The 18,338-nt window shown below is 51.4% G+C and overlaps 1 long non-coding RNA gene and 1 other non-coding gene across 4 annotated transcripts; both read right to left on the reverse strand.

The window, feature by feature from the left end:
* Nucleotides 1–661: 661 nt before the first annotated feature.
* LOC125685822 (uncharacterized) lies at nucleotides 662–7,211 on the reverse strand. 3 transcript variants are annotated; one of them, XR_007373517.1, is made up of 3 exons: nucleotides 6,939–7,211; nucleotides 3,140–4,198; nucleotides 662–3,017 (listed from the first exon to the last, which is right to left on the reverse strand). It is a non-coding gene; the product is annotated as an uncharacterized LOC125685822 (long non-coding RNA). The 3 variants fall into 3 exon arrangements; XR_007373516.1 differs by having other exon boundaries at nucleotides 662–3,022; XR_007373515.1 differs by having other exon boundaries at nucleotides 662–2,645; nucleotides 2,787–4,198.
* TRNAR-UCU (transfer RNA arginine (anticodon UCU)) lies at nucleotides 3,668–3,741 on the reverse strand. The gene has a single exon. It is a non-coding gene; the product is annotated as a tRNA-Arg (tRNA).
* Nucleotides 7,212–18,338: the final 11,127 nt, after the last annotated feature.

Consider the following 18,338-nt stretch of genomic DNA (forward strand, 5'->3'; position numbering starts at 1 on the left):
AACCATCAGACCTCTGGGCACCCGGCTCTGCGCTAACGACAGCCAAAGAAGCGTGAATCACCACAGGAACTGTGTAAAAACCAAAAGCCAAAGGGACTTTTAGGGTGTTTCCCAAAGCACTCACCCATCCCACACTCTGCATGCAGCCTCCAGCGTGGGGAACTCCACGACCCCGGAGCCCAAACCCTGTTGGCATCCAGGTGTGCTCTGAATTCCCCCACGGCCTCGAGTCCATCCAACACACAATGGGAGGACATGGGAATCACTTCCTAACCTCTTCCCCTCTTTGCAGACACGACGGCTGAGACGAAGAAAAGAACACCGTCACTGCATTGGAAGCTACATCCTCTGCACGAAGCGGTCATCTCTGTTTTTAGTACGGCTGTGATTTTATACACAGATTTTTTTCCCCCCCCCGGCAGATGGATGATGCCATCCCAAGCCATAAAAGCTGTGCAAACACTGAGGAGCTTTGTAATGACTAGCTTCTTTCCTACTTCCTATTATTCTGTTGTAAATATGAACTCCTGCCAATAAAGTGACTAACAATTGACTTTCTGTCTCAGTTGTGTGTGACAGCGTGGAAGCACACTGCTGATTGCAATGCCTGCACGGAAAGCACAGCATTGTTATCCCGATGGGGCGAACCTGCCCGGCCCCACTTCTGTCTCTAAGCAGCAAAATCTCAGCAGCTTTGGGGATTGGAGCAGATTTTTGCCATTTCCCAGCTCTGTACATTGTTAGATGTTAATGGAGATGCTTTGGTACAGCCCAAAGGATGGCTGTCCTGAGATGCCAGGAATCAACACTGTGAGGTTTAATAGGAATTACAGAAATCAGAGATAGGAGAAATCAAAGCTCAGGTTGGAGGGGACCTCAGAGGTCAGGTGGTCCAATCTATTGTGATAAAAGCACATCCCATAGCAGAACATCCAACACTTTGTGTATCCAAACCTTACATTCTCCAGTATTAGTTTCCACCATGGCCCTGGGGAGTTGTTGCAGCGTCTGCATGTTACCATAGTGACAAAATTGTCCTCTTGGGACCAACTGGAATCTCCTCCAGTGCCACGGGTGCCCATTTCCCCATTTTTTTTGCATGGTTCCTTGTAAATGAGGAGCGTCTGACTCCTTTGCAGACAGACATCAAATACTGGGACACACAGATGAGGTCTCCTGAGCCTTTTCTCCAGGCTGAACAAGTCCAGCCCCTCACCAGCCCTTGGAGCATCCCACGGTTCTGCTTTGAATCCTCTCCAGTCCATCTCCAGCCTTTCTGAATGGCAAAAAGCAAGACCAGCATTCCAAGTATGGTGCAAAGAGCACAGAGCAGAGCAGGATATTTCTGACTTTGCTGATGCCACTGGCACTGCCTTGGCTTGCAGCGACTGATAGCACAGCTTCACCTCCAGAGGGTGAATGATCAGCCAACACCAGCAGAGCAGTGGTGTGCAGCTACTGCAGGAGCTCCATAACGTTCCTCCCTTGGACCTTTAAAGATCATAGAAGCACGGAAATACAGAAGGGGTTGGGTTGGAGGGCGCTGTAAAGACAACAGAACCACGGAATCGCAGCACAGTTGGGTGGGAAGAGATCTGGAAGATCATAGATCCATGGAATCACAGAACGGTTGGGTTGGAACGGGCCTTAGAGACCACGGAACCATGGAACAACAAAAGGGGTTGGGCTGCAAGGGACCTTAAATTCTTTACTCAGAGGGCAGTGAGGCCCTGGCGCTGCTGCACAGAGCAGTGTGGGTGTCCCACCCATGGAGGTATCCCCAAGAACAGCGGGGAGGACCTGGTGGGTCTCCAGGGGTCCCCCAGAACAAGTAGGGCCACGTGGAAGACCGCTGACCATAGAGAGCGGCAGGGCAGAGAGGCTTCAACAGGAGGAAAGGGACTTCCGGGTGGCCGGGATGGACGGGCGCGGCTATAAAGGGCGTGGCCATGCAAATATATTGCAGCGCTGCACCAATCAGACGCACCCGGGAGCACGAAAGGACCGCTGGGAGGGCCAAGCGGGTGCGTTCTCGGCTCAGTTCGGAGAGGAAAACGGCTCAAAAGAAGTGCCGAAGCGATGGGGGAAGAGTGCTCGGGTGTTTAGTTGTACTGGGGGCGTCACGGGGTCTGGTACTCTCCATGCTCAGCAATGCTTTATTGGGCAATGTACACAGTAAAACCAAGGGAAGCATCTCTTTGCTGCAACGTGGACGGGCCAGGTTGGGGGAAGGACGTGGGGACACTCATTCTGCTTGCTTCCTGGGTGCCCTTGCAGGACAGCCTCAAACATCCTCTGCTGGAGCACGACTGATGCAGATGCTTCCATGGGCGTTTGGTGCTCCGTTCCTTTTGGCTCTCTGCTGCGTGCAGTGAGGACATGGACAACAACCACCCCCAGCAATAGGATCCCCAGCGCTGCCAGCAGCAGCAGCGCTCTGACAGGGCTGCAGAAGAGTGAGGAGACACCTGGGAAACTCCTGCACCCAGCCGCTCAGATTCTGCCTTTCTCCCAGCTGCTGCCATCAGGACATCGCCAGGTTCTGGTGGCAGCAGCTGGAAGGACGCAGGAAGGGGTGTAAAATCCAAGATCCAAGACCTGGCTGAAGGCAGCCTTGCCCATTGCAGGGGTTGGAATGAGGTGTCCTTTAGGAAGACGTACTTTGCAGAGATATGGAAACAAGAAGCCCTTTCCCCAAAGCTCAGCCCACAAAGCCAACAGTTCTGCCTCCCATATGCACGGGGCTGTTTGTCCCAGGACAGCACAGAGCAGTTCTCAGCACTCACCATAGGAGATGCTCAGGGTGATGGAGCTGCTGGACATGGAGCCGGGGCTCTGGCATTCATATTTTTTTCCCCCCTCCATCCAGAGGAATGGGACCACGATGGAACCTTCTCATGTAAGGCTTTTGCTGCTCTCCCTCCCCACTGTTTTGGGCTCCATCCACATCCAACCCCTGAGGTCACGCACATTATTTCTTTGGACTTTTTTTTTTTTAGCCTTCCCAGAAGGAGATTCTATGCTGACACCAATGGAAAGAAACCCACTTTTCAAGTGGAGAAAAGTCTTCAAAGGTCACAGAGGGGGAAGAAGCTCTACTGCAGGGTCAGGATCTTTGTCTTTTGTCTATGCTACTTACAAAGATGAACCTCCATGGGGATATGGAGGTGGCTGCCAGCAAACGTGCATCATCAACATGAAAACATGAAAAATAAGGGCATTTGCAGAAGATTTCTGTAAGGTAAGAACTCAGAATATCGACCTACTGTTGTTTTTGCTTTTTCCATATATTTGAAAGACAAGCCACACTTATCAAACGAAATATCAACACAAGGTTCCAAACCACTGCCTGACCACTGGATTTCTACTGGAAACACAGCAGCTTGCTTAAAGCATCAGACAGGTCCAACAAGCAGAACTGGGGGAACAAACAGGGTTAAAACATCAAAGCACCCAGGAGCTACCGAAAAGAACGAGGGAAGGGGAACATGGTGGAGGAAACGCACCTTGGATGGGGAGCATGCGAGCACTGCGAGCATCAGCGGCCGAGACGCCGCCGTGAAAAGTCATCATCTCCCGCCTGAAGCCTTCTGGGGTGTCGTAAAGGAGCAGGATGGGGATTTATGGACGAATAGACGTAAAATAAAAGAGACACCTGCCTGGAGATCATCTCTGCCGGGACTCGAACCCGGAACCTCTGGATTAGAAGTCCAGCGCGCTCGTCCATTGCGCCACAGAGACCTCACCGTGAGCACAGCAGCGGCACCAGAACTGAAAAATCCCGCACCCCGCATCACTGGGGGGGTCCCCACACCCCACTCCCACCCCACGGCACCGAGACGGCACGAAAACCTGGTGCCCAGATCCATCTCCCTTGCAACCCGACATCTCAGCATCCCTTCCTCCCAGTCGGATGGGCGATAATCCCGGGTATGATCCATATCTCGCTCGGCAGCGGGGATGCAGCAAAAACCTGGAGGTAGGATTGTGTCTGCATCCCTGGCAACCTCTCCGCAGCATCTGTGGCTCAGCTGAGGGCAGAGCTAAATCCTGGAGCAGAGTGAATCGCTGCCTCTTCCAGAGCATCGTCACAGCATCCTCATCGCAGGGGAAAAGATGAAAGAAGATTCCGCTTACGATGCCAAACAGTGACAATAAGGAAGAAAGCTCTGCTTGTCACGGTGAAGAACAAAGAAACCTGCGGTTTAAGCAGAGAAATAAAAGAAAATGCAGCCATCGTCTTTTATTTTAAGCAAGCTGTCAATCAAGGGTGTTTAATTCTTCTCTAAGTGCATCTTCTGTCAGAAAAAATGCAGGTGTCAAAACATGAGGAAAACCTTTTGCATCCTCCGAGCCACTACACAACAGGTGAAGCTCTGCCTCCTTGCTGCGATGACCCACATCCTGCATTTCTAAACCCCACAGTTTCTGGAGCAACGCTTACTCCCAAAAAGAGGGGGAAATCGGGCTGTGAGGCGATGCGGTGCGTGAGCAGAAACGCAGCGCCAGCCGTCTCAGTGCTTCCCAGGTGAAACTGAAGCACTGGGTTCCACCCTTGGTGGTTTATAGGAGGGTTTTCCATTGTCCTGACTCCTGCTTTTCAGTGGGTAAATGGGTTTTTAATGGGCGCTGAGGGTTTGTGCTCTGCAGAACATCAGCAGGGAGAGTGGGAAATCGGAACCAGAGTTTTTCCCTTCCTCTTTGCTCTGCTTTTCCTTGGAAGAAGGCTGCAAAGAGAGGAGAGGAAGGCGAGGGTTGAACTTCTATCAGACAAAACCCTTTCTGCTGCAAGTGGTGTCCAGAGAATCAACAGCCCTTGAGATAAATGGCTGCGTGAACCAACTGCAGCGCCACAACCCCACCTCCACCTTGAGGATGCATGAAGAAAACGCCTACAGGCAGGGTGAACAAGGGCTGAGCTTAAAGGCTGCCACCTCATAAATCTCTGACCAAGTCATAAAGAGCTGAGGTTGAGCAGAAAAGAAGAAACAAATTTCACACAGCTCGTGACCGCACCGCGTGTTTCATGTTGGAACCAACCAACTTTGGGAGGTGACAGCCTCACAGGTCAGGGGATGGGGACAGGGAGGAATCTGCCCCTTCTAGCCTTCCCCAAGCTGTTGGCTGTCCCTCTGTTACTTCCAAATGCAATAAACCTGACAAGAAGAGATTGGAGCAACCAGCACACCTGCAGGTCAACCATTTTTGATGCCAAGAATGCCAACAGAGCCATTGGTAGGAGAAGATGACAATGAGCTGCTTTGAGACCGAAGCCACATCTCCATTTAGATGAAGAGATGAGGTTGTCCAACATGAGTTACAATGCTGTCAGGTGTTTACAACATGTCCCCAGTGCTCAGAACTGTTACGGGGATGAAAGAGCTGCAAACAAAGTGCAAATCATCCCCCAGCTCGGCCCCGGTTTGCTGTAAATGGGAAGAACGCACACCGTGTGCAATGATACCAGGGAGCCAAAATAAACCAAAATAACTGCCCACCTTATAGACAGCTCCAAATTTCTCCAAATCCTTCTGACTTGCTGCCTATTTTCTTTTTTCCTAACTGTAATGATTTATTTGCCTTCCTTCTCTCGCCAACCATCGAACGCCCCAAGCACAGCCGCTTGGTTTGGCCGCCACGTCCTCAAAACTGCAATGTCTTTGTGTCTAAAAGGCACTGCACCAGCAACCCCTGCATTTGACTCCCCTTCGTCGTCAACGTCTCATTATGAGACAGAGCCAGAAGTCACCAAGCTGGCGATAAAGAAAGACTCCAAGCAGAAACCCCCACATCCAAACCCCTTCTCCTGCAGAGCAGAGCTCAGAGATGTGCTCCCCAACCCCCCTTGAGCCTGCTGTGCAGGTGGAGCAGGATTTGGAAGCATTACTGGGGTATCCAACGCAAGGTCACCACCTCCAGCAAAGCAACCTGAGGACAGGGGACATTTCCTGGAGGACAACACGGGTCTGGTTGGCACCATCCCTGCTGCCTTGGCATAGCTGAGGGAAAAAGATAAACCTGAGCCTGGGTGGGACAGCACAGAGCTCAGCAGCTGTTGGAGATGGGGTTACCCAGCTTTGCTCTATTGGTTGGTGGTCCTGCAGAGCATGAGCTGAGGAGCTGCAACCTTCCAGGCCTCAGGACTGGGAACACAAGAATCAAGGATAAAACTCCCCTTCTCCGCCCCACAAAGGCTTTCCAAAGTTTAATGTTATGCCCTGAGTGATGACAAGGCACAGCTTGAGCGCGTTTGGGGCTCACAGCATCCTCTCTGCACGCGTTCCTCAGCACGCCTGATCACATGAAGGCTCCAAGTCTGCCAGAATGCATCCAAACCTGCACCCCACCATCACCCAAGCACAGCTGTACAGTTCTAGGCACATTCGTGCCAACCTCACGGGCAAGACGGTGTTTCTGAGCACCTCTGCTGCTCTGCAGCAACGACAACTTGGTTTTGAAGCAGCCAGAAAGCAAAAAGTCCCTCTGCCTTTGCTCCTTGCAGAAGAGCAGCATCAGCAATCTCTGCGTGCCACAGACGCCGTGCGATCCACAACCACCTCTGCCTAGGATGGAGATTGATGCCTCCAGGAGGACGGTGCCGTTTATGATTCATAAATTCAGGGCGCATTTTGAAGGCAGCTGTGAGGAGCTGGCATCTCTCCTCCAAGGAATACGGATCAGCCTCAGCACCGTGTCCTCCCCACATTTTAGCACGTTTTCTCTCCAAATCAACCTTTCCAGCAGCACCTCCCGCCTCGTCCCCAGCCCCACGTGCAGCAGGAAGGGCTGTGCCTCAGTTTCCCATCCCCACTTGGCTGTGTGGGCTCAGCCTGCCCGCCCCCCCCGGTGTCCCCACCGTCCCCAACCCATCGTGGTGGGACGCGTCGGCGCCACCATCGATGCTCCAGCTCTTCCCAAAAGGTTCCCCCATCACTCACTCGCTCTCAGCCCGATGCTTTCAGTTCCGCCGTCTCCTCCCAACACTTCGGGACTTTCTCCCGTGTTTCAGGAAAATGAAAGTAGAAAAGAAAAAACAAGTTTTGTTTTCTTCTTTTCCACCTCCGGGCTCCCCAAACCCTTTCCCCATCCTCTCCCTTCTCCCTCCAACTTTTGCCCCATTTCTCCCTCCGCTCTTTCTGCCTTTTCTCCGCGATTCCACCCCCCTCCTTCTCCGTCCCGTCTCCCTTTGTCCCCTCTCGTCCTGCCCTTTCCGCCCGGGGGGGGTGGCCCCAGAGTTTCCATGGGGATGGAGGCGGTGGTTGCAGGAAAAACACAAAGACGATGGGGGGGGGGGGGGGGAGAGGGGGGAAGGGGAGGGGGCTGCGGGGACGTGGCTCAAAGAGCCGTGTGGGCTCGGGGGGCACCGCGCTCCCACCACTTTTTGCTTTAATTCATGCTTCTGGCCTCGTGCTCCTTTCTTTCTGAAGGAACACTAACGGGCCCTATAGGAAAAGGAAAGAAAAAGTTGTTAGAAGTAACCAGAAATACGTGGCTGTGCCGGATCTGCTCCTCCACGCTTACATCAGAGGTTGGGGAGGGTGAGAGATGTGGTTTGGGTCACGCAGAGCAAGCAAAGAGCATCGAAGGGCTGTCTGACCTCATGGGCATCTCCATCAGCACGTCCAGATCGACTCCATCCCATGGGAAATCGTGGGCACCCAAAGGGGTGCTGCTGCCACCCAACGGGATGCCACTGTTGAATCACAGAATCTTTTGAGTTGGAAGGGACCCTTAAAGGGCCCAACCTCCCTGCAAAGAACAGGGAAACCCAGAGCTCCATCGGGTGCTCAGAGCCCCATCCAGCCCAACGTTGGGCGTCTCCAGGGATGGGGCACCTCCACCGACCTGGGGAACCTGTGCCAGTGCCTCACTGCCACGACTGCAATCAACTTTTTCCATCCATCCTGTCTAAATTTTCCTCCCTGAAACCATTCCCACTTGTCCTATCAAACAGACCCTGCTGAGGAGTCCGTCCTGCTCTCTGTCACAGCCCCCACAGGGCACTGCCACCACCACCAGTGGGGACATTGGGATGATTCAAGTGTCACCAGTTCCTGAAGCAAAGAGCAAAGTTTGGGTGAAGCCAATGTTTCCGGAGGCTGAGCAGGGTTCACAGCCACAACCAATCCACGTCACACCTCCCTCATGCATATGAACTATTTTATCTCCCAATGCTGATCAGTTGTATCAACCTGCGTGTGCTTGTAAAGGTGTTCAGCTCTATTTTCCCCTCACCTGTTTGCAGTCTGCTCATCCCACCCATCCTCTGTCCTTGCCTGCAGTGGCTTTGCTTCTTGCCACGTTCCTTTGGCTCTCCTCTCATGCACCTGACAGCGAGGCACTGCTGTAGGAGGTGGATCTGAATTACAGCCTGCAAGGTTACAGCCTGTCACAGAAGGGCTTTTAATCTGGAAAGGCACAAGATTCATGTCAGGACACCAGAATGCATTAAAACCATTAAAAATCAAACAAGTTGTAATTATAAGATGACAATCATTGATTTTACACTTAATTCTAACAGCGTGCCACAGTTGTTAGCTTTAATCTGTTAGGATTTCACTTTTCCATTAATTAGCCAAACAAAACTAGGCTAACTGCTCATAAGACTCATGGAGAGCACAAAGGCTGGAGGGCAATGGAGAGGACGGATCCCTTCCCTCCTTTGCACCCCGAGGTCTTACCTCACATTATCTCTTACACCAACTTGATGCTGCTGTAGGAGAGCTCGTGAGTAGGGCTGAACTCTACAGGTAGAACTCTACTGGTAGAACTCTACAGGTAGAACTCCATAGGAGCATGGAGGGGACGTTGGATGGAAGAAGCTCTTCTGAACTGGACCAATCCCCCTGTGCTGCAGCAGTGCTTTCCCGAATAGAATTTTGCTGGTTCAGTTTGCCTGGCTAAAAACCACAAAAAATAGCATCTGCTTTGCGTAGGATTGGGCCAAATGATTCCTCAGAGCAAAGCAGGCTGCATGACGGTGCTACAGAAGGGCAGACCTCCATCTAGGAAACGACTGGAGGAGGAAGGGGACTGCAAACTTTATGTGGGCTTTACCTCTGACATGAATCTCCATACATGAAGCTCGTTGCTGCAGGGTGGAATCCAAAGACCTTTAAATTCCAGCCCTGGGTATTTATCTGGGGGGAATGAAGTGGATGTGGTCTTTCTTGTGAAGGCTGGGAGCAAGAAAAGAGGGGAAAACCTGCTATCTGAGATTCCAGAGCTAATGAGGGAAATGGCTTCGGAGGAATGCTGATTTTAGGCTCTAAATACTGAAGTCACGAAGACCCGAAGGAGAGCACTTCCAGAGTTCTAAAGGCTCCTTCCCAACGCCGTACACTCTGTGCTTCAGCTGCTGTGTTCCTACAGGTTCCCACTTGGTGCCACTGTTGTTCTGTATTTGTCCCCAGTAGCAGAGCAGCGGAGCGGGGAGCTCAGGAGGGGCAGGAGAGGGGGGTCAGGACAAGGCGAGCACAGTTCAGCAAAGCAGAACGGGGCTGGAGTCCGTCACTGCAGAGATTTCCTGCAGCAAGACCCTTCTTCTTGCAATTCAGGCAGGGACTCATTGCCATGGCTGAGCAGAAATGGGGAATCCTGAGCCTGTGGGGACGTGGTGTGGGGACCCTGCTGAGGCTTTAGGGCTCTTGGTGCCTTTTTTTTCCCCCTTTTTCGAAGGTTTTTCTAAATTTCCCATTCTTATTCAGAGGATCCCCAGCTACCGGTGCGTGGTGCTACACAGATGTGATTTGATTTCGTCCCCAAAGCATCCTGAGATGCTGCTTGTCCCTGCTGAATGGTTGGCTTAGCAGAGAAGAAGCCGAGGCTCAGGTGTGCGATGTGTGGATCAGGAGGAAGCAGTGAGCTCCTGCAGCCAGGAGAGCTTCCTTGGCCATGGTGGCGATGGGCTGATGGTTGGAACTGATGGTCCGTGCCGCTCTTCTCCAACCTTAATGGCTCTGCGATTGCCCCAGGTGTTGCTGCCCATCTCTGGCCCCATCCTGCTCTCCTCTCCATCTACTCACACTGAAAGCTCATCACTGGGAAAGATCCGTGTGTATGCAGAGGTCCCTTTGGGGGCTGATGATGTCAGTAAGGCCTGAAAGAAGTTTGCACAGGGTGTCATCAGAGCTGCCTCTGTCAGACAGGCGAGCGCCGTCGCACGGAGCTGAACTTGCAGTCGTATGGCCGTCATAACGAGGTGCTGGATATTAGCTGATGGCTTTTTGGCCTCTGGCCCAGTGAATGTTACAACAGAACAAATAGAGCCGTCAGATCTCCCCCCACAGCCCTCCTTAAACCGCAGCCCGGGCTTTGCGTGGCTCCTGCTTTACAGGGGATGTAGGATTTCATTACCTTGCTTCCTCCTAAAGAGATGTTTTCAGCCCCCTAAGATCTTCTGGATCTTTGCTGACAGTTTAAGCACCTGCAGCCAATGAGAAACGCAGTGCCACTGTGAGGATTCCTTTTCTTTTTGATATATATCTCTGTATAAAACCCAATCACACCGCCAGTGCTGCTCGGCTGTAGAGCTTCTCATTGATATTTGAACTTCCCAAACAGCAGCCCATCCTTCACGGCTTATTAACAGCCACTGCTGCCAACTTCTCCCATTTGGAAAAAAAAGGAAAAGAGAAAAGCCCACACATGAATTCTGGTTGTCCTGCAAGGCAATTGTGTGGCTTCTATGGCAGTTCTCCTGGACTGAGCTTGTGAAGTGCTGTGATAATTTTCATCGTCTACGCACAGCTTATCAATCTGGCCTTTAATTGTTATGAGCTGCCTCCATCTCTGTGAGTTACAGAGACTGATGGAAGGTTTGGACAAGGCAAGCAGGGCTGCTCAGCAATGGATGAAGGTCTTTGAGGTCCCTTCCAACCAATGCCATGCTATGATTCTGTTCAAGACCCGCTGGTTGGGTTCGTACAACGCCAGTGCCCGAATTAACAATGAATTAACAATGAATTAACAATGAATTAACAATGAATTAACAATGATTTCTAAAGGTGATCTCAAGCAGCCACACCTGCTGACCTCAAAGATCAGTGCCAACCCCACAGACGCTCCATGTCCACAAACTCCCCGAGTTTGGGGAGCAATTGGGGGACGGCGTGCTGCGGATGTGATAATCAAGCCTCAGTGACAGCTCAATTTATCACCGTGCGAGCTCCAACGTTCTGACTCCGGAGAACGTTCCCCCTTGTCATTGCTTGCTTTTTACTCCCAATGAAAAATCTCCGACGAGATTCCCTTTGACGGCTCTCTTTGCATTCCTGGCGCACGCTCAGCTAGCCAAGCAAGTCTGTAAATAATTGAGCACCCGGCGTTCCCTTCGCGCTTCCCACCAGAACTGGCTCGGTTTGCTCCCGACAGCAAATATTTAGCGAGGTAATCAATCCCCCCCCCTCCCCTCCACCCCCCCCCCCCAAAATCTTCATTTGGATAAGAAAACAAAATGCTTCTCGCGGATCTGGTATCTGATTATTGCTGGCACCCGTCCTGCCTTTCTTAGAGAGCCGTTTGCGGGGTGCCGTACCGGGAGATAATTATGGAGGATCACAGAAGCAGTTCAATTAGCTGCAGCTAATGCTTCCTATTAGCATTTTGCTGGAGCTTTTGGAGTTTTTTCAGCTGAAACACATAAACAAGCTCAAACATTCGCACGCGAAAGCGGAGGCAGAAACAGAAACAAAGAGTGGGGAAGGCATCAGGAGAACAGCAGAGCAGGAGTGGTGCAGCGGGGGCTGCCTGCAAGATGTGGGCAACGCTGTGGTTCATCCCTTAGGGCATGGGTGCAACTCTTCAGTGTCCCAACGCTGAAAATACAAACCCCCTCTGGAGCATTAAATGGGGACTTTGCATTCCTCTCCATGATCTATCTGCCCCCCAAGCGTCTCCACGCTGCCTTGTATGAGATTTGTGCCTCTTTGGGAGCCACGGAGCCGTGGATGTCAGCTGTGGATGCTCTGCTGTGGATCCCCACCTCCCACCCACTGTGTTGAGTTATTGGCTGTTGCAGGCTCCACGTCAAACAACTCATTTCGTGAACCTGTCTGCCTTTACCTTCACATTATCCTTGTCCCCCGTGCCCACTGCCTGTGAGAAGACACTTTGCAGCATCATACCAGGAAAGTAAATTCAATTTCCAGCATCAATGAGCCCTGACTGCTTTGTATGAGGCCCACATTTGTGAGCGTTGTCCTGTGGCTCAAGCACCTTCCTTTGATGCTTCCACCCCAATTTCTTTTGAGGAAGCGATCAGACACTGCTATGCCCTCCAGTATGTGAGATCAAATGCGCCAAATGTTTTTACACCTTTTCTCCAGGACTGTCTGTCATGAATGGATTCGGCCCTGCAGCTCCTTCTTTGCTAATCGCTGCAATCATTGCACACCTGGGCTTTCTTGGGTCTCATACCCATCTCCCTGTCTCCCTCTCTTCACCTTCTTCCTCATCTAAATTCCCTTCCAGTCCTTTTCTGCTCTCCTTTCCTTCCTTCTTAGAGGCCCTTTTCACCCACCCTTCAAAAAACCAATGTTTGAATGGACCTTACGAAATGAACCAGCTGTGTTAGCGCTCAGAGTGGAGAGCCAAGAGCTATCAACCATCTGCAAAATATCCGAGGTGAAATCACGAGCTGCAGGGGGGCTGCAGTCTTGATTAAAGACAATGACTTCCAAAATAAAACAACTAAAAAAGCAGACAGCACAACTGGGGGCTCTCCGTGAGCTGTAGGGACGAACATGGCCTTTCCTGTCACCTCCACTGGGGAGATGGAGATGTTCTTCTGGGCTCTGGCTCTCCAGCATCGGCACTGCTGCTGGTGGCTGACCACAGGGTCCCCCCATTTTGCTGTGTTTGGTCCCAGTTTCAAGAAGCTGCTGTTTTTCATGGCATCTCACGGCTGGGTGTTGAGTCAGCGCAGAAGCTGGAGCTGCCCGTTGCGGTGGGATGCGTGCAGCTCTCCCAGCGTCTTTGTCATCCCCTTCTGGTGCGTTCTGGTTTTATTGACCCTTGATGTTTGTTGTCATTTCTGTTGCACGCAGAGCTGGGCTTTGCATCCGGAAGCAGCAGAGCTTGGCTGTTCAAGGCAGAGTTCAGCGCCTCCTTCTCCACCATCACGGATGTGGGTAAACCTCACGATCCCTGCAGCGGGTTCCTCTTCTTCACTAGAAATATCAGAGCGTCCTCCAGCAAGGCTCCCAACCTCCCCCCTCCAACATCCCATTTTTCTTTGGTGGCGCATGACTGAGAACCTTTGCCAAGCCCTTAATGATGGCATTAAGACGAAATAATGTCCTGCTGCCGTGTAGAAGGTCTTTGCTCAGGAAATGAGGGAGCAGCTGTGAGGGGAAGCACTAAGGCAGAATGAGATACCGAGTGCCATCTGTGAGCTGCATGGCAAAAGCCTGTCCTGCCCTGGGAGATGGGAGCAAGAGGAGGAAAGAGGGCTCACATCAGGCTCTACTGTGCGCAGAGCGCACGCATCCAACAGGTTCCTGCCTTATTAAAAATAATAAGCCACATAAATTAACTCTTCTAGTGCACACAATCCTCAGATGAGACGTAGAGCGGCTTGACGCCGGGCTGTCAACGCACCACTGAGCACAACCCTGACAGAAATAGTGCTTTCTGTCTCATCCCTTCCACTCTAATCCCCGTGTGCTTAATCCACGCTGGTACAGAGGCACCACTGCAATGTTGTAAATCAGTGCAGAATCTGTGAATTCCTATGAAATCAACCCGGGGGAACAAAGCAGAGAAAGCTGCCCACGTGCCATAGGAGCAGGGCCTGCGGTGGTTGATTGCTGCTCTGGCTCCTGAGGAATCAATCTCTTAGCCAGGCAAAGGGCTGCTGTCAGCAGGTGATGCAGAGCCGTGCAGCCTGGCAGGGGACTGCAGAACTTTATTATAAATGATGGGCATGGAGTGTCCTGATGGGAGTTTGCTCTTAGCGGCGAGAAAAAAAACCAACAAAGCTCCAAACAAATCCTGTGCCGCTCCAGAGAGGAGCGGTAACCTCGTTAAAGGAGGTGTTTTGTAGTAATAAAGACCCAGGCATGGCATCAGTCAGGTGCAAAACGTACCAAGGGAAGGCACAGGATGAAAATCCTCGTTCTGTTCTGCAGGTTCCGTCAGCGGTGGCAAAAAGCCAGCGAGCGGAGGGTGAGAACGGCCTGAGCTGAGCGCAGCGTGTCAAATCAGCACCGGAGGGATTGATCGACCCCATAATAAGGGGCAAATTGGGGGGCTGCTTCGAATAATTACAATCTATTGCAGGAGAGGCAGGTGGCTGCAGAGGAGGACGCCGTAGCTCAGAGTTGAAGCCGTGTCATCAGCAGTGGGGGAAATGTGTGAAAGTTCACATTGCATCGCAGGCTTGACCAGGGGGAAATGGGTCAAAATGGGGCTTTTTGTCATTGGGCTCACATGGGAAGGCTGAAGTGTGTGGGCATTTGGTTGGGGTTTGGTTGGGCTGTGCAATTAAGCGCAGGGATGATCTGGGCTCGTAGGCTCCTCCCTGGCTCTGTATGTTGATGTAACCCAATCTCAGACCCATCTATAGAATGAGCAACTCTGGGCTCACCGCCTGCTCTGGGGTCCTGCAAGCTGCTCTGAACACACGCAGTGCTTCCAAAGGATCAACAGCACTGTGTTTGATGGGGTCTCTCAGGATGGGTTGATGTTCTCCATGTCTTGGAGGTGACATCAGCCTCAGGAATGTCAATGCTGGGCTCCACCACAGCTTAACGCCTCCCTTTCCCGTACTTTTTAGGGTTGGATTGTGAAGACAATGGCATTTAAAGCCCTTTGTTGGCCTCCCAGGAGGTGATGCCAAGTGGCACAGCCAAAGGTGTAGCATCCAAGCACTTCTGAAACATCACAGGGGAAAAACTCCACCCTGGGTTTGTGCAGCCTGGGTGCCCGTTCCTGATCTGTTCCCCATTGCTCTTTGCTGTCTGTTGATGCACACGAGCATCCTATGGATGCATTTCAGATGTTTGGAGAGGGATCAGCTGCTCCTGGTGATTGCAGGCTGCTGCTGCAGACATCTGTCCTCGCGCAAATGAACCCTACCAAGGCTCTCTGATGACCCAGAGAGAAATTAGTCAATTAATACCCAGCATCATCACAAGGCATGGGCACGAGCACCTTCTGCAGCACAAGCTGTAGCCATGGAAAAGCAGCTGTCGGGTTTTACAAGCTGAAATGTGAGCTGGTCTGCAACAAAGGAGCTGTGTGTGTGGGTGCAGTGCGTTGGGGCAGCACCGTGTTGGGGCAGATCCACCGTCCTGCTTTGCGTTTCTGCCGTGCAAAACGGAGGTTTCTTTGGATATGAAGCCATAAATCTGTAGAGAAGTGACTGGCACACAAAGGTATGGGAGCAGTTCGACCGTGGCACGGGGGTAACTTTGCATAAGAAAACAAAACCCACTTTTCTGCCCTAGAGCTCCTGGAAAATAACTGTGGGATGATTTTCTTCAGCCTTCCCATGTGCCCAATGACAAAAAGCCCCATTTTGAGCACTTCCCCCTGGTCAAACCTGCGATGCAATGTGAACTTTCACGATTTCTGCCTCAAAGGATGGTCTAAATCTCAAGGCTGCCAAGGAGCGAGGGGAAGCATCGCTACAGTTCCAGACCTGTGGCTTTATGAGGGCGCAGGCCTCCGAAATCCCACACTCTGACACTGCACACGAGATCACAGCATGGCCCCAAAGCCCAGGATGGGCAGCATGTGGCACCTGGAACTCGGGCAGGGACTTTTAGGATATACATTTGTAAGGAAAACGTCGCCGTGGTGGCTCAGGTGTGGCTAAAACCGCAACATCTGAACCTGCAGGAATCCTCCATCAGCGTCTCCATGGGGAAATGGGTTCTTATCCAGCTCAGCTATTGGCTTGGAGTTGGTTGATGGCATTTCAATTCCACAAGTACCCAAAGGAGAGTAAAACTGCGAGCCTGGGAAACAAGGTGTTACTGGAAGGGTGGGAATGCAGAAGGAAAAAGAGGGCATAAGATTACAAGACAGGTTTGGTGGACAGAAACAGCCTTAGGAGGGAGAGAAACCAGAGGACGTATCTCCATAGGGAGACTGATGTTCAATCACACCTTGCTCTGCAGAAGGCTGCCTTGCTTTTGCCTTGCTCCCATGGCTGCTGCTGCTGCTGCTGGACATTTCCAGCTCAGGGATTCCAGGTGGGACCCACATCCAAGATCTGCATCCCCTGGGAAATGGAGGCAATCCTCTCAAATCCCAGCACAGCTTCAACCTTTCCATCTTCTGGAGAGAGATGCCTTCGGCCGGAGCGGATTAAGAGGATAAATGCTGACAGCAGCACGGGCTGCAGGACCTCCTTCAGAGCCACTTACGATGCACTCAGCCGTCTGAAATGGAATCTGAGCGCTTTGTGAGCGATGGCCAGCAACGGCGATGGAGAATTCGCTCAACCCATGAGTGGAGCGCAGCTCCTCAGCGCAGCTGTGACCTTTTGGGGCCGTTCTGCTTCCAGATGTCGGTCGGGGAGGTGCCCCCCGTTGTCCAACACCCAACACATGTGGGGCTGATTTGGGCTTCGTAGGGTGCAGGGCGACTGGGGGGTGGTTGGGGCTGAGTTGAGCGTGGGATGGCCAATGCATCAACTGGAAACTGAGAAATGAACAGATTGCAGAGTGCCAGAGAGGAAAATCTCATTGGGGCTGTGCACAAATGCGGCTGTTTGTCAGAGATCTGAGATAAAACCAGGACAAAAAAGAAGTTTTCTGAAGTTATTATTATTTTGTTTTTAAATGAAAGCGTCTCTTCCTCCATTGTCTCTCTCAGAAAAGAATCGAGTTTTTTTTCTTTTTTTTTTTTTCCTTTATTTTCTTCTTCTTTTTTTTTATTTTTTCCCCTTTATTTTCCTAAGGGTTTCTTGTGTGAGAAAAAAAAAAATCTCTTTCTGACCTGAAGCGCTCCCAGCATTGCAGCACAATGAAGCGATGGCAATTTACAGACATTTGCTAAGAAGTTCGATCCTGTTTCTTCAAGCTTGAGCCTTTTTCCTGGAAATCAGACAAGCTGACTGTGCTGCTGCAAGCAGAAAATATTAATGTGCTAAAGTTAAGTAAAGTGTTCCTCTGCACAGCCCAAAAAAGGAAAAGGAGCAACGTTATTCCACGGTTAAGGTCCCGCTCTGCTTCAGTGTCAGCCAGCAGAAATGTAAATCACTGCAGCAAAATAAAGGGTAAAAAGAGGAACAAATTCAAAATGTAATAAAGTTAGGGAAGGCTGAAAGCCGGCAGCGGGTCTGATAGGAATGGGAAAGAAATGGTTTGAAGATATATGGGCAATTATCCTGAGAAATATGAACGTCTGGAGGAAGGAAATCTGTTTGCTGCCGGACTCTCAGCTGTGAAACGATGCTGAGATGGTGAGGAGGGCCTGTCGTCCATGGGGCTGAGTGCCTATGGGGTCACATCTGATGGCTGTGGGACGTCCTGCGTGGAGATAAGGGAAGCTGTGACCCAGCTCTGCAGGGCTTTATCAGCATCCTGCAAAATCCAGCCCGATTTCCTTCCACGAGTCTAAATAACGCCGTAAAACAGATAGGAGAGCTCAATAATTTATTTCTATTTGGGACCTGGAATGAAATGTAATTCTGTCCTGATAGCAGATGCCAACTAGCTACATCCCGGCCCATTAGCGGTGTGATGGAGTTTCCTGGCATCTTGACGTGTGAAAAATCATCTTTTCTGGTGCTGCTGAAAGATATCAGAAGTTGAATGTTGGAAAGGCTCTGGAGGAAGAGGGGTGCAGCTTCCTCACCCACCGCCTCAGCGTCTTCCACGGGTGCAGACCTGCAGCAATGCTATGTTGGAGGGGCTGTGAAGCACCCCAGGGCTAGCAGAGGGATTTTCTTTTCTCTAGTCTAATATTCAACAGCATCTGCTGTGGGTGAGCTCGTTGGATGGGGTTAAACCACAGAAACATCCTCGGGCCTGGAGAACACTCAAGTGCTGGACTTGGCAGTGGTTTAAGGGCAAATGAGCTCTAAGGTAAAGCTGACTGAACACAGAATTGGGGTAGAGGTCGACATCGAGGTGGGACTGAAGGGTGGGAGCCTTCCTTTCCCCACATTTCCCATCTGTGAGGTCGTGGTGGCAGCTGTGGGGCGCAGCTGCGTGGGCCGGGGGTCCCAGCTGTGGGTCACGAATCACAGGGAGCGTATTTGCTGATGGAGGCAGAAAAATGGGGAGGTGCAGGATGGAGCCGAGATGATTTTGAGGGCTGAGAAAATGCTGGACGTGGAGAGGTAAAGCTTGAGGGTTGTGCAGTAACTTTGATTACAGCGTGTA

Source organism: Lagopus muta, chromosome 29, assembly GCF_023343835.1.
Source record: "Lagopus muta isolate bLagMut1 chromosome 29, bLagMut1 primary, whole genome shotgun sequence".
Lineage (NCBI taxonomy): Eukaryota > Metazoa > Chordata > Aves > Galliformes > Phasianidae > Lagopus > Lagopus muta.